Source organism: Ictidomys tridecemlineatus, chromosome 3, assembly GCF_052094955.1.
Source record: "Ictidomys tridecemlineatus isolate mIctTri1 chromosome 3, mIctTri1.hap1, whole genome shotgun sequence".
Taxonomy (NCBI): Eukaryota; Metazoa; Chordata; class Mammalia; order Rodentia; family Sciuridae; genus Ictidomys; species Ictidomys tridecemlineatus.
In genome coordinates, this window is record NC_135479.1 from 72,457,970 (window position 1) to 72,485,277 (window position 27,308).

Here is a 27,308-nt window from a genome sequence, read left to right on the forward strand (position 1 = left end):
GCTTGTACCTCAAGAGGGAGGGCGCATGACCTGTCCAGAGGGAGGGTGCGTGACCCTTGTCCATGAAAAAACCCACAGAGCACTCCTAGGCACATATCTACTCTGCTGAGTTGTTTAACAGCAGAGATCTGTGGTGCTAGATGTCCCTGACTTAGTTACGCTAGGTGAGGACCCATAGCAACCCCCTAGCAACTACCAATCTGCGTGAGACAGGAAAAATATCTGAAATGCCAGGTGACACTCCCAAGAGTTTCAATGATTGATAACATGATTAGGCAACCCTGCAGTTTAGTGTATATAGTCTTGCAACCCCTTGTGACCTAAACCAATCACTTCAAATGTGTCAACCACTTGAACTGACCAATCACCCTTACCCAACTTGTTCCCACCAGTGAATGTGCTAATCAATGTTAAGAGTTGTTTGATTTTCCCGCAGTATGAAATGATTTGCTGTGTGATGTTGTAATGCATAGAGTATCCTGCCAAAAACCTATAAATCCTCACTGAACTAAGGGTCAAAACGAGGCCTCCCACAAAGGCAGCCTGGCACTCACCACTGTGTTCCTGTTGGACATTGTGGATCCCAGTGGAGAGCCTCAGGTAGAGAGGGCACCAGTGTGTCCAGCAGTTTGTGGGGTGCAGCACTGGCTGGAGCGGCATCATGGGACCAGAGCTGGGTAAGTAATGCATGGGGAGGAGGCAAAGTGTGTCTCTCTCCCTGTAAGGTGGTTCATGGATGCGCGGACCCTGCTGAGTCCTGTTTGGGATAGGAACCTTGTTGGATAATTCTTAGGGAACCAGAAGCAGGGTGGGGTAGGAGGTGGGAGGGGTAGAGGTGGGTGAGGTAGGAGCTCCGTGGGGTAGAGGCTGGGTGGGATAGTGCAGGGGAGGGTGTGCTCTGAGGCAGTGACTGAAGGGGTGACCATGCTGAGGCTTGTGGGGGAAGGGTCCTGGCTGGAGAACTTAGGGGACCTGAGCTGGGTGGGGTAGTGTCTGGGGAGAAGGCGCACTGTGCCTGTTGCTGCTAGACATTACCTTGTAACATTCCTGGGCAAAGCCCCACCCTCAACACACAGGCAAGTGCGTGAGGCACACAAGCTTGGGCGGGCATATTGCAAGCTGTTTCTGTGCTCTGAGTTTCCAGGCATTCAGAAGTGGCCAGTAGACAGTGGAGAAGCATGTTCCTCAAGTACCTGAGATCCTTCCTGCTGAAACTGGGAGCAGAGCCAAGGTAGGGAGACCTCCAGTGTCCTCAGCAATGTGTGGTGTATGGCCCTGGCTGGTGAGGTGTTGGGGGACAAGACTGGATGGGGTAGGTGCTAGGTGTGGTAGTGTGTGAGGAGGGGGCACGCTGTTTCTGTAAAGTGGTGCCTGGAGAGGAAGCTCATGCTGAGGCCTTTGGGGGCACCGCCCTGGCTGAAGAGGCTTCAGGGGAACGGAGCTGGGTGAGGTAGTTGGTGGGGAGGGGGCACATTGTGTTTGTACCTGTGAGGAGATGCCTGGAGGGGGCGCTCTTGCTGAGGCCTGTGGGTACAGGCCCTCACTGGGGAGGTGTTAGGGCACCAGGAACTGGATGGGGTAGTACATGGGGAGGGTACTTGCTGTGCCTGTCACTGCAATGCAATGCCTACAGTGGATGCTTGTGCTGAGGCCTGTGGGGGCGCAGTCCTGGCTGGAGAGTTATTGGGAGACCAGAGCTGAATGGGGTGGAGCTTGGTGGGGTAGGAACTTTTGTGGGGAGAGGTGCACTGTGCCTGTTCTTGCTAGGGGGTAGCTGGAGGGGGCAGTCGTCCTGAGGCTTGTAGGGGCACAACCCTGGCTGGAGAGGTCTTAGGGAACCAGAGCTGGGTGAGGTAGTACCTTGGGAGGGATGAACTGTTTCTATAACTGTGAGGTAGGGCCTGGGAACATCCCAGCACATAGCCCCGCCCTTGACACACATGTGCATGCAGTTTGCACACATTCACTGATTCATGCAGGAACTTATCCCAAACTGCATCTGCACAGTGTATTTCTGGGCAGCCTAAAAGTATACTGCAGATTGTGGAGAAGCTAGGGCCTTCAAATCACAGAGATCCTTTCTACTGATGGCTGTCTGGGCTGCTCCAGTCTTGCCCCTAGACTATGTCACCCTCTGGGAAGGTGTCCTTGCCGTCCGTTCTCATTTATGGTTCCTGGTGAGGATTTTGGGCCTCCCACAGGGAGGCCCTCACCACCACCTCCTGTTGGTCTTTGTGGACTTATGAGGACAGTCTCAGGTAGGGAGGACTCCAGTGTCCCCAGTGGTATGTGGCATATGGCCCTGGGTGGAGAGGTTTTAGGGGCCTGGAGCTCGGTGGTGAAGGAGTTTGGTGGGTAATGTGTGGTGATGGGGCACACTGTGCCTGTCTCTGCGAGGCAGTTACTTGAGGGGGCACTCATGCTGAGGCCTGGAGGGGGCGCGCAGCTCTGGCTGGAGAGGCATTGGGGACTGGAGCTAGATGAGTTAGAGCTGGGTGGGGTAGTGTGTGTGGAGGGGGCATGCTGTGCTGGCCCCTTGAGAGGGGCCTCTTTCTGAGGCCTGTGGGAGTTGGACCCTTGCAGGAGAGGTGTCCTGGGACCAGAGGCTAGGTGGGGTAGGAAGTGGGGAGAGGGCACTCAGTGCCTGTGGCTGCAAGGTGATGACTGGAGCAGACACAGGTGGTGAGGCCTCTGGGGGCGCCACCCTGGCTGGAGAGGTGCAGAGGGACTGGCAGCTATGTGGGGTAGTGGGTGCCTGCTCTGAGTGAGTGCCTGGAGGGGGCACTAGTGCTAAGGCCTGTTGAGGTGGGGAAGTGTGGCATAGGAGTTAGTGTGCTGTTCCTGGGTGCTCTTGAGATGAGCTGAGTGGGTGTGGCAGAGGTTGCAGGGCAGTGGGGCAGAGGCACTTGGGTGCTGTTCCTGGGTGCTCCTGGAGGCAGCTGAGTTTGTGTGGTGGAGGTTTTAGGGCCGGTACCTGGCTTCAATAGTGGGGCCTTGTTGGGGGAGTAAGTGTGAAGGGAAACTTTGGTTGGGGGCTGACCTGAATGGGGGGATGTTGAAGGGAGAAAGAGGAACACCTGGTTTAAATGGGAGTACACATGTATCATTTTTAAAGCTGTGTGTATGGTGTATCATTTTAAAAGCTGTGTTCTAAACATTATCTGCCAGTGTTTTCTTTTGTTTGTCCCCCCCAAAAGAGTAAATTACAAGTTTTTAGTATAAGTCTATTCTCTACATTCTGTACATATAATTTATGTGTTTTTCTTGTACCTTTTATTGTATTACAATTAGGTGATTTGTAATGATTCATTGTTTATATATCAATAACTTTCATATTTTAAATCAATCATTTTTATGGAAACCATTTTTGTAAGTCCTCATTTACTTTGCTTTTTAGTTCACTATTTCCCAGGAAGTACAATTACTCATCCATTGGCATTTCCCTTTTTGCTGTGCAAAGTATTTCATTCTGAAATACTTTGATGTGTATTTTGTCCAGTGTGTCTTACTCAAGCTTCATGGAAATTTAATTATCAGTTGTTTTTGTCTGATATTCTTAACTTTCACTCATTTACTGGCATATGTCATCACTTTGTTCTTCTTTAAAACTGAGTAATATTCCATTGTGCATATTGACCACATTTTCTTTATCTGTTCGTCTGTTGAAGGACACCTAGGTTGGTTCCATAGTAAAACTCTTGTGAGTTGAGCTACTTTATAGCATTGATGTGGCTGCATCACTGTAGTATGCTGATTTTAAGTCTATTGAGAAGTGGGATAGCTGGGTCAAATGGTGGTTTCATTCCAAGTTTTCTGAGGAATCTCCATACTGCTTTCCATGATGATTACATCAATTTGCAGTCCAACCAGCAATCTATGAGTGTGTATTTTCCCCCACATCCTCACCAACATTTATTTTTGCATATGCAGTAAATTAGGAGAAACAAGAATGACAACACTTTAACTTCTCAATCAAACAGCATCATGCTAACTGAATGATAAAAGTTCAACATTACCTGTACTTGACAACAGATGTTAAGTTTCCCACCCCCTACTCCATGAAATAAGTATCATCTGTCCAATTCTTGTAGAAAATGTTTTGCCTAAAACAGATCATGAGGAGGCAATTAGAAACATTCAAATTCTGCAAAACAACTGTTCAGGACACTTCCACAATGTCAGTGCTGTATAAAAAATGTCAGAAAACCATTATAGATTACAGGATTCTAAAGAAAAATGACAACAAAATGCAACATGTGATCCTTGATCATATCCTGTATATTTAAAAAAAATCCAGCTATAATGGATTTAGGAAAATTTGAATATGGAATATATACCTTGATAGTAGTTTCATATCAATATCAAATTTCCTCAAAGTGATATTAGTATGGTGGTACAAGAAAATTTTCCTATACATAGCAAAATATTAAAATTGATGAATTTAGCTGAATACATATGGGTGTCATGCTAATTTTCATTTTTGCTTGACATCATATACATATAGAAAAGTATACAGATTATGGTGCACATCATTTTACTGTTCTTGAAACTTTCCTATAGGATTGAACATTTTAAAATAGCATTTTAATGGGAAAAAAGCAGTGTTAGACAAAGTTCTACATAGTCTAAGTTAGTTGCACCTATCTAAGCACACAGACTCTAAAACTAACTTTGCTTCTACCACATGGCTCTTCTACTTGTGGCAGTGCTCTGAGGTCAAGGTAAGTTGCTTTGCCTCTTACTAGCCCTTGCCTCAAGCCTCAAAAATCTCTGGGAAGTAAAACAGTGAAACATCACAGGTCCACTATGTCTTGTGGAAGCTTTGTACCACAGACAGAATTCTCCATAGCCAAGGAGAAGAGTTACACCTAGGATTGTTTACCACATGGAGATTTTCTTAGCCAGGTGTGTGTCCCTCCTGCACCCCACTGCCTTACCTGAGGGACAGGGCTGGCAAATCTGCAGAAGTCAGGGAGCTCAAAAGCAATCCTGATTTCTTCCTTTTGAAGATTCACATGTTGGAAGTTCTCTGGTGGGCTGAGATGACCAAGTGTGGGGTCAGCTCGCAGGAAAGCACTCCAAGTAGCTCCTTCCACCTCCCTACAAGCTCTTAGGAGAGGCCAGGTGAAGCAGCATATGCAGTCAGAAAACAAAAGGACCCCAGTCTGCCCCAAGTGTGGGCTCCCTGCACTGGTTGGTGTGAAAGATTGAGGGGAAGCAGGGAGTCTCCTCAGGCAGGACCCTGTGGGTTACTTCCTTCCCCTCTTTTGCCAGCACCAAGCTCCTAAAGGCAAAGAGAGCTGGAGAGAATTCTTGGGCAAACCCAGTGGGAAGTCCTGAAGGAAACAACATTTTCTGTGAACTTGCTTGTGGGGTGGCACAGTGATTAGTTAGAACTTTACAAACAGATGCGGGCATATTTGTCTTCCAAGACGGTAAAGCAAGTTTTAGTGTAGCAGGGCTCAAAGTCATTTTCAAACTCAAATGTTATCAGTCTATTCCCCATTTGCCAATCATACACCCATGCACTCAGAGCAAGCACATATGTTCAAATATGCCTGTCTCCCCCCTCTGCCATCTCTCCATGCTTTGCCTTCCTCCCAGGTGGACAGGCTGTGGAAGTACTGACTGTGCCCTGTGAAAGACAGGAAGACGAGTCTCAAAGAACCTGGAGCTTGCTCTAATAACTTGGCTTCTCCTTCAAAGAGCCTTCTAAACTCCCTCCACTCTTTTCCTCCCACTCAATGAAGAATAGTAAAGCTCAGATTTTGCATAAAATTCTTGTTCTATTAAAAACATCTGTCCTCTCTTATTTGTAAAGCAATCCAAGAGAAGGATTATGCATTTGATTGAATTGGTTGGTTTTGTATCAGGTCTCTGAGACAGGACAAACATTTTAAGTGAAATCACACATTCAAATTTTGTTTGTATAGGCCAGTTTCACCTGGAAAAGTCAGTATGTTACTAAGAATATTTTCTTCCATCTTCAAAGTGGTGAAGTATTTGGAGGCCAGTACCCAGGGTTGTGAATTCTTCCCTCAATTTCATTATTTCATTGTTTTCATTTGAGATTCTTTATAGCAATGTAAATATATGTATTTCAACAGTCCATCCCAGACAACATCAAATTGTATAATTTTAGTCTTGACAACATCTCTATGGCACTGACTAGAAAGGGTTTATTTACCCTGGGAAGAATATCAATTAAAAGTCAAATGTTCTCAAAACTCTTTACACTTATGTTGGAGCTAAATAGCACAAGAGCTACCAGAGTTCTTCCTGCTACTAATATCATGGTTTCATTGTAAGAGCAGGCACAGTATGAAGAAATAAATTTCAGTAGCAAAGGTAGGTCCCTCTCTAACAATATATATATTTCAACATAGAAGATAATCCTAGAAGAAGATAATGCCTGCATTCCAGCTATGGTGCTGTCCTGAGCAGCAGAGTGATAGAAGGGGATCTTGTCACTGCCCCAAACTTTTCCCATGCCAGGCTCCGTCAAACAGAACCCTGAGGGCAGCATATGTGGCCTGGATGTATCGAAGGACCTTTCAAATGCCCTGGTGCCCACATTGCTCCTCCCACTGCCCACCCAAGACCTTCCACTGTTCCTGTTGTAACATCTTTGTGGACATGAGTGTTCCACCTCCCTGTTCACTCACCAACCCATCCCTGGACACCTGGTCAGGACCAGGAAACTCACATCATAAGTGGGCCACAGGTGGGTATGAGACCATCTTCCCAGTCTGCTAAAAGTGGCTCCCTGCTACTCTTGCTCACTTCCATCTGTTATTGCCTCCAGTTCTGCACCTGTCCTGGGAGGCTTGCACAGGTGCTGACATGCAAAGGGCATCCCCTCTGTGCTGAGCCTGGTGGAGTCAGGGGGAGGAAAGGCAGTGACTGTGCCCTTCCCTGGCTTGCTGATACTAGATTCCCAGCCTTTTTTGCTGACTGCTGCCTGGTCCTGGGGATCATTGCATGTCTTGGTCTGGGTGTCCTAGTTGTAGGGTTTCCTGGTTCTGAGTGTGTTTGTCTGATGTGCCCCCACCCTGCTTGGGTTCACAAGTGCAGACGGCTGGTTGGGCAAGGGTGTTTTTTCATCCTCATCCAGTATCTGAGAAAACAGAGGCCCAGAGTTTTCATGTCCTGCTCCAAGTGACACCAGGCAGATCTTGTCTCTAAAAATCTCGCTCAGAACAGGTGACCTGATATACTATGGGGCTAACTGTGCCCTAACCATGGAAATGCCAGGTTGTCCTTGAGATGAGAACCTGTGTGTAGGGCCAAGAGCAGGCAGCCTAGAGGGCTTAGTTGGGGAAGACCTGAGCATTTGGGGGTGATGGAAGTCAGGTCAGATAGACCCTTGAGGTCTGCCTCCTCTCCCCTAGGAGTTGGACCACCACTGTGGGCAGGTGAGCAACAGCTTGAGGTATCTGAACATCTGGCATTTCCTGCTGCTACTTGTGTCCCTTTGCCTGTACCTGGGTGCCCTTCTGGTGATGTGCATCGTCTTCCTTGTGGCCACCACAGTGATGTCATTATCCTTGGACAAAGCCATGGCTATCCACACAGTCCCAAGGGCCCACAGTGGGAATAGCATTCCTACAGAGTATTTATACATTCACCAATTGAAGGACTGTTCATTGTATCTAGTTTTTCCACAGTGTTTTAGTTTTGTTTTGTTTGTACCAGGGATTGAACCCAGGGGTGCTTAACCACTGAGCTGCATCTCTGATCCATCTGCCCCCTTTATTTTTCTTAAAGGTTTTTTTTTCTTTTGAGTCAGGGTCTCATTGAATTGCTTAGAACCTTGCTAATTTGCTGAGGCTGGCTTTGAACTTGCAATCCTCCAGTCTTAGCCTCCCAAGTGGCTAGAACTTAGGCACGCGCCACTGTGCCTAGCTAGTTTTTCACAGCTATAAAGAAAGCTGCTACAAACATTGGTGTACAGGCATGCAAACCTAAGTTTTCATTTCTGTTGGGTCAATTCTTAGGGGTGGCATTGCTGAGTCATAAGGTAACTGTAGGTGAAACTCTGTAGAAAATTGCCATTTTTCTTTCAAAATCACTGTACCATTCCTAATTTCTACCAGCAAAGTATGAAAATTCCAGTTGCTCCACATTCTCACCAACATTTCACACTGTCATTTGTTCTTGTTTTGTTTTCTCTTTTTAGTGAAGCCTTTCTAATAAGTGAGTAGTGGCATCTCATTTAAGCTCCAGGTTATGTTTTCCTAGTGAGCAATGATGTTGAGCTTATTTTTATGTCTTCTTGCCCATTGGTAGGTCTTTGGCAAAGTGTTGGCTCAAATCTACTTCTCTTTTAAAAAATATTGTTTTCTTTCCTTACTAAGTTATGAGTTGTGTACACTGGGTTGAGATCTATGTTTTCCAAATTTTTCTTGCAATCTGTGGCTTTTCATTCAATTTTCTTCATAGCATCTTCCGAAGAACAGAAGTTCTTAGTGGTGTTGTTTTTCCAGTTCTGGAGATTGAATCGAGGTGCTCTGCCACTGAGTGTTGTTATTTATTCTACTTGGAAAATCATGTCCTCTATGAGGAACAGTTTTATTTCCTTCTTTCCAACATGTGTGTTTTTATTTCTTTTTCTTCTTAGTGTTGACTAGGAATGATAGGAGTGGGCATCTCTGTGGTGAGATTCCTTTAGTATGGCAATCGCTTGATTAAAGGCTCTTTCAGGAAGACTGGTGGGCAGCATCAGTGGGGGAGGTGAAGCTGCAGACCCTGAGACAACTGAAAAGACAGAGGATCCTGTCTGCTCATTACCTCCCATCCTTTTATTCAGCACCCCACCACTGCCATATGTGGTTCCCTCCCACCTGTGACTCTTGAGCTTGGCCCTTATTCCTCAGCCCTGTGGCTGCCTGTCTTCTCCTCTGTCCAGCTTCACTCCATCATTGAGTTTGCCTGGCAGCCTTTTCCCTTCCTCCATCCTGTGGTTCTTCCAGCCCCAGGTCAGGCCATAGGCCCTTCCTCCTCTGCTCAGAATGAGGCCCTCCATGTCCAGGATCACTATTCTCAAGGGACCTAAATGTGGTCTGCCCTCTGGGATTCCCCAGTCAGGGTTCCTTTCCATTATTGGAAGCACCCATCTCAGGCACTGATCTCATGCTCCAACTTCACTCCCTTTCTACTCTGCCCCCTGACTGCAACTCCTCCTGGAGTCCCTTGCTTGGTGGTTGGTGGCAAGGTCTCTGGAGCCAGACCTCATAAGTCCAAATCACAGCTCTAGAACTAACCAGCAGGAAGACCTTGGGTAACTACTTAGCCCCTGGTCAGTCAACTTCCCTATATGTAAAACAGGGATTGTGGTATAATTCATGTAAACCACATAGAACAGTGGCTGCACCAGAAAGTGCCCTGTGTGTTGAATACAGACCACAATAAATGTTGATGAGGATGTGGGGGAAAAGGTACACTCATACACTGCTGGTGGGGCTGCAAATTGGTGTAACCAATCTGGAAAGCAGTATGGAGATTCCTTAGAAAACTTTAAATGGAACCACCATTTGACCCAACTATCCCTCTCCTAGGTCTATTCCCAAATGACTTAAAATCACCATATTACAGAGACACAGCTACATCCATGTTTATAGAATCTCAATTCACAATAACTGAACTGTGGAAACAGCCTGGATGCCCGTGAATAGATGAATGGATAGAGAAACTGTGGTATATATATACCTAATTGAATATTACTACTCAGCATTAAAAGAAAATAAAATTATGTGCAGGTAAATGAATGGAGTTAGAGAATATCATGCTAAGTGAAGTAAGCCAATCCTCAAAAACCAAAGGCTGAATGTTCTCTCTGATAAGAAAAAATGGAGGAACTTTGATGAGGCAAAGGGGAGGCAGAGGTGAGGATGGGGCATGGGGATAGGAAAGATGGTGGAATGAGATGGACATCATTACCCTAAGTACATGTATGAATGCACATATGTTGTGATGCTACATCAGGTACAAGCATAGAAATGTAAAGTTGTGCTACAGTTGTGTACAATGAATTAAAATGCATTGTGCTGTTATATATAACTAATTTAAAAAACCAAAAAACAAAAAAAAAGAAAAGAAAACCTAAGGCTAGCATGGTCTGCTACAAAGCTCAATAGACCTGGTATTTATGATTCTAGAACCACTCCTGACCTTTTTCCATGACCCAATGCATGTCATCCCTTCTTGTGCTAAAACATAAATCAACATAAAATTTAAAGATAGACTGTGACTCAAACATCATTGCATTCTCAGTAGAAACACAATTGACCAAGATAAATCTGAAAAAAAATGTTCAACATTACTAATCCTTAGAGAAATGCAAATTAGAATCATAATGAGATACCCTCCCACACCTATTAGAATGACTATTATCAAAAAGACCAAAGAATCAGCGGCACATGCCTTAATACCAGTAACTCAAGAGGCTGAGGTGGGAGGATTATAAATTCAAGGTAAACCTCAGCAACTTAGTGAGACCTGATCTCAGAATAAAACTTAAAAAGGTCTGCAGTTGTGTATCTGGGTAATGTACCCCTGGGTTCAACTCGAGTATAAATAAAAGAAAAAGAAAGACAAAAGATATTAAGTACTGGTCTGGATGTAGAGAAACTAGAATTCTTGTAGAATGTTTGGTGGAATTTAAATTAGTCTAGTCATTAGGAAAATCAATATGGGAAGTTTCTTTAAAACTCGAAAATAGAGCTCAGTTGGTAGAGTGCTTGCCATGCATGGACAAGGCCCTGGGTTCAATCCCCAGCACCAAAAAAAAAAAAAAAAAATTACCCTACAGTCCAGACATCCAACTACTTGGTATATATCCAAAGGAAATGCCATTAGTGTATTAATAGATATCTGCACCCCATGTTCAGTGCAGTAATATTCTCAGAACCTAGAAATGGGAAAAGCTGTGTCTATCAGTGGGTGAGTTGATATAGAAAATGTGGTTTAGTAATATAAGGGGACACTATTTAGTCTTTAAATAAAATTAAGAAGTCCTGTCACTTGTGGCATTGAATGAGGCCAAAGGACATTTTACTGGGGGAAATAAGCCAGGCATAGGACAACTATCACATGATCTCACCTACATGTGAAATCTATAAAAGTTGAACTCATAGAAACAGAGAGCAGAATGGTGACTGCCAGGGGCCCAGGAGTGGCTGGGCTGTGGATGGGGAAGATGCTGGTCCCAGGAGGCCAAATTGCACTTAGATGAGGGGGATGAGTTTAAGGGATCTATTGTACAATAAGATGACTACAGTTAATAATAACATACAACAGAATGAGTACAGTTGATAATGTTATATACACTGGAAAATGACTCAGAGAGTAGATTTCAAGGGTTCTCAACACAAAAAAGAATATGAAATAATGTATATGTATACATGTTTCAAAATATGTTTTATGCCATAAATATGTACAAATTATTATCATTATGTTATCATCATCATCATCATCAGGGATTTATGGAGGGTTGCTTAACCATTGAGTCACATCCCCAGCTCATTTTATGTTTTATGTTGAGACAGAAGTATGTCATAAAGCCCACCCTGGAAGAGAAGGAAACTGGGAAGATATTTAGTTGGTAGCTTGCTACCTCCTCCCCAAATTGGAGCTTTGTTACAACAGAAAGAAAGAAGTGGCACTAGGATAAGCGAGGAGCACTGCCTACTTCCATTAGCACTGGGCCTGAAAGGGGGATAACTACCCATCACCAAGCTTCTCCCCATAAACCATATGACATGGTCTCTGTATTAGCTGCTTTATGTTGCTCTAACAAAATACCCAAGAATGGGTACTTTATAAAGAGATGAGGTTTATTTAGCACAGAACCCAACATTTGGTAGCCCCTGAGACTGATCTTTGGTGAGAGTGATTACAACATGGTGAATGGCATCATGGTGGGAAGACATGCAAGGGGTCGAGACTGAATGGCCAGAAACTGGGGAGGATGAGTCTTGTTCTTTTTATAACACCCCCTCTCACAGGAATTAACAGGGACCCATGAGAAGTTCATTACTCCCTTCCAAGGGCCTCATCCCCAGTGGCCAAATTACCTCCCACTAGGCCCCACTTCTTGCAGGTTCTACCCCCTCAACACTGCCGCACCGAGGACCTAGCCTCCAGCCTAAGAACCTTTGGGGGATAAACTACATCCATCCTCACAAGCTCCAACAAAGCCACATTGTAAGAGCAGGATGTCCCCATCCAGAAGTGTGTTGTGAGGCCAGGGGAAGGTTGATATCAGTGGGCACAGGAAGCAGCCAGAGCCCCCATTCCGGAACCTCTCTGATGTCACACTTGTAGTCATGGTACTCTGGGTGCCAAGCCAGGAGAAGGAGCGGTTGGCTCTCATTTGTTTGAGAGCAGGCATCGCAGCATGACTGTATCAAATGATTTATTTTCCCCACCCTGACCCCCAGCCAGATCCTGGCTATTCTCAAGCCTCTGGGCTTGTTTCACTGTGGCAGCCCTGGTGTCTCTAAGTGTTGTGTTCTTTATGTTTCCGTGAGTCTCCGGGCCAGCTGTGGGTTCTCAAAAAGAGACAGAAGGGAAATAGACAGTGAGAGTGCAGAGGCAGGGAGGTGGAGGGAGGCCAAGAGGGGAAAAAGGATATTTAGTGGGAAGCACAGAGATGTGGGGAGCCTGAGGATTTGGGGGGACTGTTGGAGGCTGGTAATGCTGGTGACATTTGGTGGAAGGAATGGGGTCTGTCTCTAGCCTGGATATTCAGATCTGTCCTTAAGGTGTGTGGGTCTGACCTCAGGTGAGCCGGGCTTCATGGGGGCTCTGGGTTGCCCCCGACTAGAACGGAGGAGTCTGGCTCTGATTTCAGAGGCCGAGCACTGGCTCAAAATGTAGAGTGGGCCTACCCAGTGGTCTCCGGACTTCTCTGCCTCCTGAGTTTGTATAGCCTCATTGGCATGAATTTTTCAGACCCAGGAATCTTGCACAGAGGTAAGGCCTCGGACTCCTGGGAGAGGGAGGTGGCACCCCAAGGCTGGTGCCTACAGGGGTCATTTGTAAAGGGCTGACCCCACCTGTGGCCTCAGGATCCCTTCTTACCCTGTCACTATTACTTGGGCCCTGGCACTTCATTTCCCAAGCCACTGAAGTGTGAAAAACAGAATCCTGGATGTTTTCCAGTTGCTTTAGAAGGGAGGACGGGCCAAGAGAGGCAGCAGGCTCTTCCAACCACGCAGTTCCCCCTTCCTCCTTCCCATTTCACACCCAACCCCAAGCACTGATCACTATTCCACAGGGGGAGCTCCATGTAGAGTTCCTGTGCTGGACAGCCCTTCTCTCTGACTGCCGCCCATCTGAGTGGTCAGCTTGCTCAACAGGGACTGGGGTTCCCCTGCCCTCCTCCTCCCCACCTTCTTGATGCCCAGTGATGCTATGGGGCTGCCCCGAGTATCAGAGTGATACAAGGGCCTCCTCCACTGCCCACACCTCTCCCCCTGCCAGGCGCCTTCGAGCAGTACCCTGAGACTGTATACATGGCACGAGTGAATGGCAAGTTGTACCACATGCCGTGGTGTCCCACGTGTTATTTTCACCGCCTGTCCCGAACCTTCCACTGCAAAAGGTGTGACATCTGTGTGGAGGTGAGTGCTCCTCCTCCCTGTCCACTCACCAACCTATCTCCGTGCACCTGGCCAGGACCAGGAACCTCACATCATGAGTGGGCCAGGTGGGGGTATCAGACCATGTTCCCAGAGTGCTTCATGTGGCACTCTGGGAACATGGCTCACAAGAGCAGACAGCCGGTAGTGAAAGGGCATTTTTTTCATCCTTTTCCAGTACTTGAGGAAATGGAGGCCCAGAGTTTTCATGTCCTGGTCCACGTGAAACCAGGCAGTTCTTGTCTCTAAAGACCTCACTCAGGACAGGTGACTTGATGAGCCATGGGGTCCTAACTGTGCTCTCACTGAGATGGGAACCCTTATGTAAGGTCAAGAGCAGGCGGCCTAGAGGGCTGCGTTAGGGGAGGCCCCAGGATTAGGGAGTGATGGAGGCCATTCCAGAAGGACCCTTGGACCTGTCTCCTCTCCCCTAGGAGTTCGACCACCATTGCAGGTGGGTGAATAACTGCGTGGGGCACTGAAACATCCGGCTCTACCTGCTACTCCTCGTGTCCCTGTGCCTCTATCTGGGTACCGTGCTGGCCACCTGCGTGGTTTTCATCATACGCAGGAGAAACATGGCATTTTTGGACAAAATCATGACGTATCCACACAGTCCCAAGGGCCCACACTGGGAAGAGCTGATGTGGTGGGGAGGGAGGGGCAAACAGCCCAGTAGGGCCAGGGTGACAGGGGAGGGGCTGACGTGGGTGGGGCTAGAGGGAGAAGTCACTTGGCAGGACCTGTGAAGGACATTTGGAAGGCCAGTGGAGTCAGGAACATGGACGAAATAGGATGCCTGTGGAGTTAAGAATCTAGGGGCCCACAGAGTAGGGTAATGAATGTTGAAAAGGGACAGGTGGGAGGACAGTGTGGTGGAGGGAGGTTTCCCTTGGTTGTACTAGACTAACTGTCCAGTCCAGGGAAGGAGAGCCATGGGCAGTGCTACCTGGGACGGGAGGTAAGGAGGGAGCAGTGAGGTCAAAAGCGGGGCCAGGGAGGAGCTCTTCCATGGCTTCCCTTCTTAGCCTGTGCACAGCATCCTAGTGGCTGTACCCGCTGGGGCCTTCCTGGTCCCGGTCATCCTGCAATTGTTCATCAAGGCAGTGGCGGTGGGCACCACAAGGCGACCCTATGAGGAGAAGGTAAGTGGTGAGTGTGTGTGCCCTTGGCTGTGTGGAGGCATCTTGCACCTCTTCAATTAGACACTTTGTGCACTTTCTCCACTGCCCTTGGCCTTGATGATGCCTCATGAGTCCTTCCAGACCCACCTCTGAAGATGCAGCTCAGATATTTCTATACCCTGGAGCTTGGGGCCATTCTGCCTCCTGGGTGCATTGCATTGAAAGCCTACTGTGTGGGCTGGGGATGTGGCTCAAGTGGTAGTGCGCTCGCCTAGCATGCGTGCGGCCTGGGTTCGATCATCAGCACCACATACAAAGATGTTATGTCCGCCAAGAACTAAAAAATAAATATTAAAAAATTCTTAAAAAAAAAAGAAAGCCTACTGTGTGCTGGGTGTTCTAGGTGGTGGTTATTTGAGGGATGAGTGTAGGGGTGAGTAAGTGCATCATGCACTTGTGTTGATAAGCAACCTGCCATCAGAAAAACACTAGGAGACACCAAGAACACTCTGAGCAAGGGGTCAGTCCTGAGTGGTGTAGCCAACTGGAAGAGACTGGGAGTTTGGCGAAGCCTACGCTGTAGAGGAGAACATGCCACTCTCTGTGTCCTAGGTGTGCTTTTGGAGAGGCAGACAGGAGGGCATTGACTGTGAGAGGTACAATTTTGTAGAAAGGCACAGAAATCTGAAAGTAGGGTGTTAACAGAATGATGAAGAAATAGATCCTAGTTCAAGGACAAGGTGACCTGGGAGCCATGAAAAATTTTGTGAAAATGTCATTCATTGAGGGGTAATTAGAAACAGTAAATTCACCCTTTTTCATCTATAGTTAGGGATTTTGACAAATGACTGTGTACTCTCCATCAAGATCAAGGTTAACCAGTTTCACTACCCCAGAAAATCCTTTCATCTCTTTTTGTCATTTTCTCTCCCTGAGTCCTTGTGGTTTCTCTCTTTCCGGAATCATGCATCAATGGTGTTTTGGGCTTTCTAGTCTGGCTTCATTCACTGAGCATGATGCATTTGAGATTCATCTATGTAGTTGCTCATATCAGTAGTTTATTGTCTTTTGTTTCTTGTAGTATGTATTTCCCTACAGACTATTTGTACATTCACCAATTGAAGTATTTTTACTTTGCATCTAGGTTTTGGCAGAATTTTTGTTTTGTTTTTGTACCAGGGATTGAACCCAGAGGTGCTTAACCAATGAGCAACAATCCCAGCCTCACCCACCCCACAACCAGCACCCTTATGTTTTCTTTTTGAAAAATTTTTAAAATTTTGAGAAAGGGTCTTACTAAGTTGCTTAAGGCCTTCCTAAGTTACTGAGGCTTTGAACTTGTCACCCACTTGCCTTAGCCTCCCAAGCCATTAAAGTCATGGGGAACTGTGCCCAGCCAGTTTCAGGCAGTTATAAATAAAGCTGCTACAACAACCATTGATGCATAGACATGTGGACATAAGTTTTCATTTCTGTTGGGTAAATTGTTAAGGGTGGCATTGCTGAGTCATGAGATAAACATATGGGACATTTTAGAAAACAACTCTACTGTTTCTATTTTGTACCGGCAATGAATGAGAATTCCAGTTGCTCCACATCCTCACTAGCATTTGATACTGTCATTGGTCACTATTCTTTTTTGTTTTCAAATTGTAGCCTGTCTAATAAATGAGTAGTGGTATATCACTAGGGCTCCACTCTGTATTTTCCAAATGACTAATGATGTTGAGCATATTGTTGTGTCTTATAAGCCATGGGTATATTGATGGTGAAGTGTTTGCTTCAAACTTTGCCCATTTAAAAAAAAACTGTGTTGTTTTCTTATTGAGTTTCAGGAGTTCTCTATACTGGAGTCAGATGTATGTGTTGCAAATATTTTCTTGCAATTCATGGCTTGACATTTTATTTTCTTCATCGCATCTTCCAAAGAGCAGGAGTCCTTAGTGTTGATGTTTTTCCAGCACTGAGGATCGAACCAGGGGTGCTCGACCCCTGAGCTTCTTCCCCAGCATTCGTTGTTGTTCACTCTAAATGGAACCTCATGTCTTGTGGAGCAGTTTCATTGCTTTCTTCCCCTTCTGTGTCTTTATTGCTTTTTCTTTAAGAATCCACTAGGAATGATATAGTGGGCATCTTTGCCCTGGGATTCCTTTAGTATGGCAATCACTTAACTAAAGGCTCTTTCAGGAAGACTGGTGGGCGGCATCAGTGGGGGAGGGGAAGCTTCAGACCCTGAGATAGCTGAACAGACAGAGGAGCCTTTCTGCTCATTACCTCCCATCCACCACTGCCATATGTGGTTCCCTCCCAGCTGTGACTCCTGTGCTTGGCCCTTATTCCTCAGCCCTGTGCTCTGCCTGTCTTCTCCTCTCTCCAGCTTCACTCCATCATTGAGTTTGCCTGGCAGCCTGTTCCATTCCTCCATCTTGTGGTTTTTCCTGCCCTAGGTCAGGCCATAGTCCATTGCTCTTTCTCCTCTGCTCAGAGTGAGGCCTTCCAAGTCCAGGATCCCCAAGTCTCAAGGGACCTAAATGTGGTCTGCCCTCTAAGATTCACCAGACAGGGCTCCTTTCTATTAATGGCAGCACTAATTTCAGGCACTGATTTCATGCTCCAACTTTCACTCCCACCATACTCTATTCCCTGACTGCAACTCCTCCTAGACTCACTTGCTTGGTGGTTGGTGGCAAAGACTCTGGTGAAGACCACATAAGTTCAAATCGCAGCTCTAGAACTGAGCAGCAGGGAGACCTGGGGTATGCTACTCAGCCCCTGGTCACTCAATTTCCCTATCTGTAAAACAGGGAATTGTGGGTTAATTCATGTAAACCTCATAGAAGAGTGGATGGCACCAGAGAGTGCCCTGTGTGCTACTGTTACATCACTACCATTCCTTCCCATGGTCATCTACACATGTTTGTGCTCATCTTAAAAGTCATACAAGTCCCAGCCTTAACATCTCAGGCCTCCACTCCACCTGTTGTACCTTCTGGGCCTTATTTCCTGAAAGAGTTGACCTTGTTCACTAGCTCCCCCTTCACTTCCTGGCCCAGCTCAGCCCAGCCCAGCCCTTGCTGTCAGGATGATGCTCTCATTAATGGCCAAATTCAGCAGACATCTTCAGACTACTCTTTCTGGTCTAGACACAGCCTCTGAAACCAGAAGTCGCTGTCTCAGCACTTAACTCTCTGGGCTTCTCCTCTGCATGTACCTGGGTGGTGTGAGCTGGGTTGCCTACATGGTTCCCATGAAACTCTCTCTATGCTCTACCCATTCCACTCCCCTTGGTGCACAGGGCCTCAGGTTGCAGCTGCCCTCACCCACTGAAAGTAGGCTGGCCATGCTGTTTGCGGTGTGCTTTCCATCCCCAGTGCAGTGACAGGGCTTTGTTTTTTTGCTACTCGGTATTAAACCCAGGGGCACTTTACCACTGAGCTACATTCCCAGTCCCTGCTACTTTTTATTATGAATCAGGGTCTCACTAAGTTGCTGAGGCTGGTCTCAAACCTGCCTTAGTTTCCCAAATCACTGGGATTACAGGTGTGTGCCACCCTGCCTGGTTGGACCCAAGCATTTTTGATGCCCTGAAATATTTCTGATGGGGGTGCATCTCAGTGGTAGAGTGTGTGCTTAGCATGTGCAAGGCCCTGAATTCTTCAATCCCCAGCACACAGAGAAAAGACATCTGAATCAATGAGTGAACCATCAAACAGAAGAATCAACATTTGGGGATAGAAGGAAAGAGGAAAGGAACAGAGAGAAGAATTGTGTCCTGACGCCCCAGGATAAGGAGAAGAAGAAGAGACAACAGAAAGTTGGGCAGAAGATGGGGCAAGAAGAAGATGCTGCTGAATTTTGGTCCTGTGGAGTGTGAGGGTGTTTGAGACACAGAATTGGAACAGGAGCCCCAAGAGTGGAGCCAGTGAGAGAGGCTGGTCTGGGTGCCTCAGAGCTGTTGGATTCCAGTTGTGTGTGATAGAGTTCCATGTGGGGGGAGGACGGTATTCACATTTACTGCTCAGTTCTTAGAAATTTACTCTCATTCCTTAAACATTTTCTATACTTTATGTACGATCAATATTTTCTACACATGATATATATCTAATCAAATATTCTTTCTCAAAGTTTAAAGATTCTGTAATTTTTTAATGCTCTGCTATTAATTTATTTCTTCTGGTACTAGGGATTGAACCCACAGGTGCTTTACCACCAAAGCTGCATCCCTAATCCTTGCTCTATTTTGTTTTGAGATAGGGTGTCACTAAATTGTTGAAGGCCTTGCTAAGTTGTTGAGGCTGGCCTTGAACTTGTGATCCTCCAGCCTCAAAATCCCAATTCCCTGGGGTTACAGGTGTGTGCCACTGTACCTGGTGGTATACTCATTTCTTATATGCTGTGAACACCTTAAAGGAGGCAGAACCTCATAGAGGACATTGATTCGAGTTGCTTTTTGGACATATTCCAGAGCTGTTCTTATGTGGAATCGTCTTTCCTTCGGCAGAGGAGAGTGTTGAAGATGAAAGTCTTCATGTGTAGGCCATTGGAGACTTGGGGTGGATAGAGGTGCTGCTGGGCCACTTTCCACTATAACAGAGTATTTTCTACCTAAAGCTCATGAAGTTGGGGTGAAACTCAACCTGTTCTGGAAGGAGGAGTGGTCGAGGCTGATGGATGGACTCAGGGGAAAGAGAAAGTAGAATAAGGGAGAGGAGAAGCCAGTCAGAGTCCTGGGAAGGACATGAACTTTGAGCTTGACCTTTCCTGCTTTGTGTACTGAAGGTCTTTAGCTCAGATTTTCTTGGAAAATCTGATTTTTTGACTAGGGAAATATGTCTGGGCATCCTCTGCTGCCACTGGTCTCCTTCATAGTGAAACTCAATGAAGGTAGATTTTTAGAAAAATCGAGTGGTAAGACAGTCAAGTGGGAGTGGGGTGGTGACACGATCTTTGGATCAGTTGAGCAGAACACCAGGAGACAGACCTTAAAATGTACCTGGAAGGATGAGGTGAGAGGACAGGTGAGGCCAATGGAGACAGAGTAAGGATCCTGCAAAGGGAAGCACTAGGGGTTGAGAGCCCTGAGAAGGCAGGAGAGGTGGGTGCTCAGTCAGCACTGTCTGGGGACAGCTGCTCAAAAGTGGGTCGAGGGAGGTCACGCTTCCTGGGAGCCTGGGAATACAGGAGGCCCTGGGTCACTCTTGGGCACCCCTGTACCTAGAGCCTGGCCACAGGCCCAGGTTGAGCCCTGGCTTGACTGACCAACTTAGTGAGGGTCCCTGGGAGATGGCCGTACCCAGTCCTGCTGATTCTGAGCTCCTCTTCCCTTCCTCATCTCCCTCCAGTATGACAAGGCATTCAATGTGGGCTGCCCAACAAACTGTTACATCGCACTCTGTGCACCTTTGGGACCTAAGTAAGTTGGTAAACCAAGGGCTCAAGTGGTGGACCCTGGGGCTGGTGGGGGGGATGTGAAGCTTGGTCTAGTTCCCTGGTCTCTGTCCCCAGCTCCCAGCCTTAACACTCCTGTTCCTTTCCTTTGGGGTTTTCTCCAGGGCACTCTGGGAGTTTCTGGGAATTTCACTCTTCCTTGGTGTTATAGGTTCTTGCCCCAAGAAATGTGCTCGAGGGGAATGGCAGCCTGGATAAGGCTCCTGGGCTCTGTGTTTTCCCAGCTGAGGGTGAGAGTGGTCAGGGAGACCAGGCCAAGGTGGGTAGTGACTCCTTGCATTTGGCCTGTTGCTTCCCAGGTACATGTCCGAGGCGGTCTGCATTCAGGTGGACCAGGGGACCAACTGGGGGCCAAAAGAACACCTTAAAGACCTCCTTTGGCCCAGGTGCACCACTCAGGCCCCCCAAAGTAGTGACAAGGCTGCACCTGTACAGAAGGTAAGGAGTATCGGGTGTGCTTTGAATCATGAGGATCTGTGGTTGCACATGTGTTGGGGGAAGCCCCGGATGTAGGGCTGGCCCTGAAGCTGAAGCACTTGGAGCATAAGGAGTGGGATTATGGACCTGGAGGGTGCAGGGTCCAGGTCACAGGGCTTCAGAGCACACCCAGGTGTCCCTGGATAGAGAAAGAGAAAAGACTGAAACACACTTTCTGGTTGGCTTTGTGCCAGTCCTTACTTTTTTGGTCCCCAGTTTTCTCATCTATTAATGAGGACTGAGACTAATCTAGTAGTTTATGTTTTAAAGAAAATTCTGTTTCTTTTATATGTGTGTGTGTATGTGTGGTGTATGTGTGCATGTGTATATGTATGTACATGTATAAATATCAGTTGTAGATGGACACATATTTATTTTGTTTATTTTTATGTGATGCCATGGATTGAACCTAGTTCCTCATGCATGCGAGGCAAGCACTCTACCCCAGAGCCACAACCCCAGCACTCCAGATTCTTTATTTATGGAAATTTTTGACATACAATGTGAAACATTTGTGTGGAGCATTAGGTGTACAGTGGGGTGGGTAACCCACAGTGTCCCCCATGGTCTCTTGCAGTAATGTGGTGCCAGCCCTCTCCCTTGTCCTGACTCTAGGCACCAAGGGACTTGACTGTGAGTTGTGGGGTGGAGGGTAGGGAGATCCCCCATGTACTGACTCTGTGTTTACCTTCTCATCAGCCCAGTGGTGCATTGGGAGGCTTCCAAGGGAGGCTTGGCCTCCTATTCTCCCTTCACACCCAGCAATGCCAGGACAAGCACCAGAAGTTAATCTCTTGAGCCCCATGTGGGGGTCTCTTGTTCCTGAGCCCTCACTCCCCTGTTGAGAGTGCCAAGAACCCCATGTCTGTTATATACACATGTTTGGTGCTGCTTCCTATGGCAGCTGTGCCTATGTGTCCTAGGTTCAGGGAAGTGTGGGTGGAGGCTCTGAGGGGCTGGGACAGAGCCCTCCTGGAAGGGAAGATCCTTGCTCTCTGGAGACTCAAGCTCATGAACCAACACTGCCTGACTCTTGGCCGGAAAGGATTCCATATAATAGGAAGGGAACTTGTTTATTATGAGTCCTAATAGGCTATTAGATTTGTCAGAAATTACAAAGTTTCAGTTAAACATGAGTAAGTTTTGGAGATATAATGGTCAATAAGGTTGTTCCAGTTAATTTACTGCACACTTGAAAAGTGATAATACAGTTGGGCACAGGAGTGCCCATCTATAAGCTCAGCTACTCAAGAAACTGAGGCAGGAGGATCACAAGTCAAGGATCAGTAACTTAAAGAGAATTGTGTTCTGTATCAAAAAAAAAGTTTTGGGGATGTAGGTCAATGGGAACACACCCCTGAATTCAATCCTCAGATGTGGAAAAGGAAAGAAAAATTGACCATCAGTTTTGTGGGTTTTCTGTTTGTTTGAGGTGGAGTTCCCAGTATGTTGGCCAGGCCAGTCTTGAACTTCTGAGGTCAAGCAAACCTCCTATGTAAGTGTGCTGAGTCCTGGAAGGCAGGTATGCGCCACTGGACTGGCTAGAAAAGGGATTGTAAACTGGGTTTGGTGGCACATGACTAATTCCAGCAACTCAGGAACTCAGGCAGCTTTAGGCCAGCCTCTGCAATTAGCAAGACTGTATCTCAAAATAAGAACAGCTAGAGATAAAGCCAAGTGGTAGGATATCCTTGGGCTCAACCCCCCAGTGCTGGGGGAAAGTGTGTGTACACACATACACACACACACACACACACACACAGAGATATAAAGATATATATATATATATATATATATATATATATATATATTCATTATATAGGAGGATTAGGAGATTTTAGATTTCTGCTTTGGGGCTAGTATGAATAAGCATGAAAACTCATGTCCTTGAGCATGCTAGGCAAGAGCTCTACCATTGAGCCACACCAGAGACCTTACATTTAAATTTGGGTTATTTTCTCACTGTTAGTTATTAGAGTACCCCACTTTTATCTCTTTTTTTTCCATTTTTTTTGTGGTATGAGGTGGGGCTTCCTCTGATGCTCAGACTGGTCTCAAATTTGTGGGCTGCAGTGACTCTCCTGCTCCTGATTTCTGAGCATGGGGGATTACAGGTGCATGCCACCACACTTGGCTGTACAATCTCATATTGATAAGACATTTTACATGGGATAGGAATCCCAGAATAAAAAAGAGCAATTTAAGATGACTGGGCATAGTGACGTCTGCCTATCATCCCAGTAGCTTAGGAGGCTTAGGCAGAAGGATCATAAGTTTGAGACCAGCCTGGGCAGTTTTAGCAAGACCCTATCTCAAAGTAAAAAGGGCTGGGAATGTAGCTCAGTGGTATAATGCTCCTGGCTTCAATACCTAGTACTTCCAAAAGCAAATTAAAGAATAAAAACATTATGGCTGGGGATGTGGCTCACTGTTACAGTGCTTGCCCAGCAGGCATGAAGCCCTAGGTTAGAGCATTAGCACTACATAAAAATAAATAAAATAAAGGTATTGTGTCCATCTACAACTAATATTTTTATTAAAAATAAACATGAAAGCTGGGCTTTGTGGCACATGCCTGTATTTCCAGCTACTCTTCAGACTGATACAAAAAGATAACTTGAGTCCATGAGTTTGAGATAAGCCTGGGGAAAATGGTGAGACCGTAAATCCCGAATAATAATAGTAATAATAATCATAATAACTTGTGTAGCCAAGCACATTGGTTGGTTCACCCTTGTAATCCCAGAGGCTCCAGGTAGTGGTAGGTTGATCACAGGTTTGATGCAGGTGTTGGCGTCTTAACAAGACTCTTGTCCCAAATTTGCAAAAGGGTAGAGGGACTGGGGCTGAAGCTCAGTGTTAAAACAGCCCTGGATGCAGTCCCCAGTCCAGCAGATGGGGGGGGGGAAAAGCCAATTTGACTCCATAACATTAAGACCTTGGGAGTACAAGTAACTTGTGGTAATGTTTACCAGGTGCTTACCAGCTTGATGCCCTGGGTTTAATCCCAAATACCAAACAGCAAAAAAAAAAAAAAAATAAAAAAAAAAAATAAAAAACCTTTATGTGTATATCCCAAATCACAAATGAATATCGTACTTTTTCACATACATACATTTTGACTCAGAAATGGAATGTTTAGCATGTGTGTCCTTGGGGAACCAGAGAACAGCACATATTATGGGTTTTGTCCCATTATTTAGCTAGCAAAATGTATTAAAAATCAACTCAAATATCATTAGTAGTAAATTGGTTAAAAATATGGCATGACCATGTAATGTACTACAAGATTATTTGAAATGAATTTAGGGGAAAAAAATTGTAATGTTTTTCTGGGTTCAGTAGGGCATGATTGTAATCCCAGCAGCTTGTGAGACTGATTTAGGAGGTTTGCAAGTTCAAAGCCAGACTCAGCAACTAAGCGAGGAACTAAGCAATTTACTGAGACCCTGTCTCAAAAAATAAAAAGGCTGAGGGTATGGCTGAGTTGTTGAGTGCCCCTGAATTGAATCCCTGGTACTCCTCCTCCTCCCCACCAAAAATGATCTGAAACAGTAATCACTGTATAAAGTGGGTTCTTGGTTTCAAAACCCTACATTTGTATTCCCTGAATTGCTGAGGTTGGAATGGGCATGCCGTCCTGGGTTCTCTGTCTAAGCCTAGAGAAGAACCAGACATAAGAAAGGATCCTTCTTTCTGTCTGCTGTCTCCTGACTTTTGCTCTTGGCTTAAGCCATTTCAATTAGGAGCTACTCTGGTGGATGATGAACAAGGGGAAATAGAAGTTTAACAGTTCTGTCCCTCTCCCCAAACAAACCCAGCACTCCATTCCATTCCTCTGTTTGGATCTTTTCCTGTTGATTTACAAATAAATATGGAAAAGTAGAGTATTAGAAAACAAGACCAAATTTTAGTCAAATCTAAAATTATGTGTATGGGTTTGTTTTATGTATGTTGATGTTTATCTCTGAAAATTGGTAGTATTAGAGCAATTCAAACCACAAGTCATGTCTGAATTTCTCTTTGTTAGGGCATGCCAGAGCAGGGGGCTCAGTTGCCACAAACCTTCAGGGTCCTCAAAGGAAAGCCAATGGAGCATCCTCTAGCTGTGCGGGGTGTCAACAAGTATTATAATGCCAGCACCTTGAAGAAGAAAAATCTCAGATTTCCTCCTACTGGTGAGACCTCAGACAGTGGTAAAAGACTGAATCCCATGGAAACTTGTGAAGCACTGATAGATAAAAAGATCATTTCTAGAAAAATAAAAGGTAAACTGTATTTTTCCTACTTTCTCCTGCATAGATACTGCTTTTTGTCAACTCTTGGGAAGGCTCTTGAACATCATCTGGAGATTGAGAATTTCATTGATCTCATAATTTTGTTACAAATGGAATTGGATCTGTTACATTTTCCTCCATATTTCTTATACATTATACTTCAACATGATAGTGGGATTCACGATTGTTCCATGTTGTTATATTTACTTGGGTTTTTTTTCCTCCTCATGGGTTTAAATGATTTTTAGTTGAGAAGAAAAAATTGTGGATTTCTAGACATGTTTATGCTAGAGATATGTTTTTTGTCATTGGCCTAGAAGGAATTTTTGTTTATAAATGCATAGACCTTGAAATAAAAAGCATTTTCTATTCAAAAATTACATTCAAATACATAAAAATAAATACCTTACCTCAAAGAAGTACTTATTCCTCAGAATTAGAATCTAAGTGGGTAAGAGTTGAAGTATACTGGATTTTTAAAAACAGTTTGTGTAAGGCAGCATCGGAATGAAGTCCACATGGTACAGTTGGTTGACTGATCCCTGGTATGTCTTTGGAGATTTATTTAGACTCTCCTCCCCCATGCTGGTTCTCCTGCTTTCACTTCTTTGCACTATACATTAAAAGATGCAAAATCATTTCTTCCATTTCTCTCTGGGTAGATTTTGCCCATAACAACCCCAAGATTCATAATTTTTATTTAATATGTTTTCTGTCTCTAAAGTCATATATATAGTTTTAAAAAATAATCTAAGTATGCAAAAATCATATGTGGTTGGATTAATTGTATTTAATGTGTTTACATCATCACAGAGATAAAGGCTATGTTTAAAAAAGAAGTAGACTTCTTTGCAAGTATTACTGATCTTGACTTTTTCTATAAAAAACTTACCTGGTATCCTTAGGAAAACATCTTACTTTTACCTAGAACTTCTGCGTCAACTAGTAAGTTGCATTTTACAAAGAAACAAACCATGTCAAATATAATTCTTTTCCCAGTTGCCATGTTTGGTGGCTTTATATCCCCTTGCTCCTTGGTACTCAAGAATATTTGTCATATCACCTTTACTGCTTAAGAAAGTATCTTAAACAAGGAATGTTTTATTTTAATACAGCTTGGGTGGGTATGGTTTTCATTACACTTTGGTGGGTACAGGGTACCTGGGATTGAACCCAGGGGCACTCAACCCCTGAACCACATCCCCAGCTCTATTTTGTATCTTATGTAGAGGCAGGGTCGCATTGAGTTTCTAAGCACCTAGCTAAATTGCTGAGGCTGGCTTGGAACACAAGATCCTCCTGTCTCTGCCTCTTGAGCCCCTTGGATTATAGACTTGGAATTACCAGGCCAGGACTCCATTACATTTTAATAACTTGATTGAAGTATAATTTACATTCCATGAAATCCAGTCATTTGAATGATCAACTCAGTTTTTTTAAAATGTGTTTTTAAGGTTTCATTAAGTTAAAGAGTTAGTAGCTGAGTTTTATATAAATTTTATTTTTAAGTTACTATTACTATCATATTTCTAGAGAAGTAATTCTACTTAAAATGAAATTGGTTTTAACACATTTCACATGCTCCTCTTTTATATTATTTTTCTTTTTGTCATAGAAATGGTTTCTTTGGTAAATTGTTAACATTCCTTTCCCTTTTATTTTCAGAGAAGGATTGCTTCCCTTCTGGAACACCTGCAGTAAGTTGATGATGTATTTCTCATAGTTCTTGCTTTAATTAAGGTTACCAAAAGAAACCTGTTTTTCATTTTTTTAATTTCTAAAATAAGAGGTAGGACTGGGGTTGTGGCTCAGTGGTAGTGTGCTTGCCTGGCATGCATGAGAAACTGGGTTCGATTCTCAGCACCACATACAAATAAATAAAATAAAGGTTCATCAACAACTTTAAAAAAATGTTTAAAAAAATAAAATGAAGTAAAGAAATATTTAATGTTTCTAAATAGCACTCAAGAATATTTATCATATATATATGCTTATTTACTTTTCCATATTTCAGAAAATCATCTTTATTTTTTAATTGAATATATTGTAACCAGTGAGGTTTAGTCATTTAAAAATTAGCTATGGAAAAAATAACTTCTTAAAGTATGTTTAATAAAAGGAGACCTGGTCACATGTTAATCTTTGTCTTTTCCTGGCTTGTCTTCCTTTGCTCCTGAACATAGCTGAACACCAAGGGGCCGGAAACATTAGCAATAGTAATGGAGGAAGATGATGGTGATGGAGAGGTGCAGCCTTTCACTGTCCCATGACATGGCCATACAAGACCAGTGAGTGACTAATGACCCTGGTGTGCACATCTGTGCATGTGTGTTGAAAAA

The 27,308-nt window shown here is 44.9% G+C and overlaps 1 long non-coding RNA gene across 4 annotated transcripts; it reads left to right on the plus strand.

Annotated features, from left to right (window-relative positions):
- The first annotated feature begins 181 nt into the window (after positions 1-181).
- Positions 182-27,308, plus strand: LOC144376239 (uncharacterized). 4 transcript variants are annotated; one of them, XR_013436475.1, is made up of 5 exons: positions 182-677; positions 1,145-1,231; positions 24,723-24,960; positions 26,635-26,666; positions 27,153-27,308. It is a non-coding gene; the product is annotated as an uncharacterized LOC144376239 (long non-coding RNA). The 4 variants fall into 4 exon arrangements; XR_013436473.1 differs by lacking the exons at positions 24,723-24,960; positions 26,635-26,666; positions 27,153-27,308 and adding exons at positions 12,854-13,625; positions 14,078-14,237; XR_013436474.1 differs by lacking the exon at positions 182-677 and having other exon boundaries at positions 964-1,231.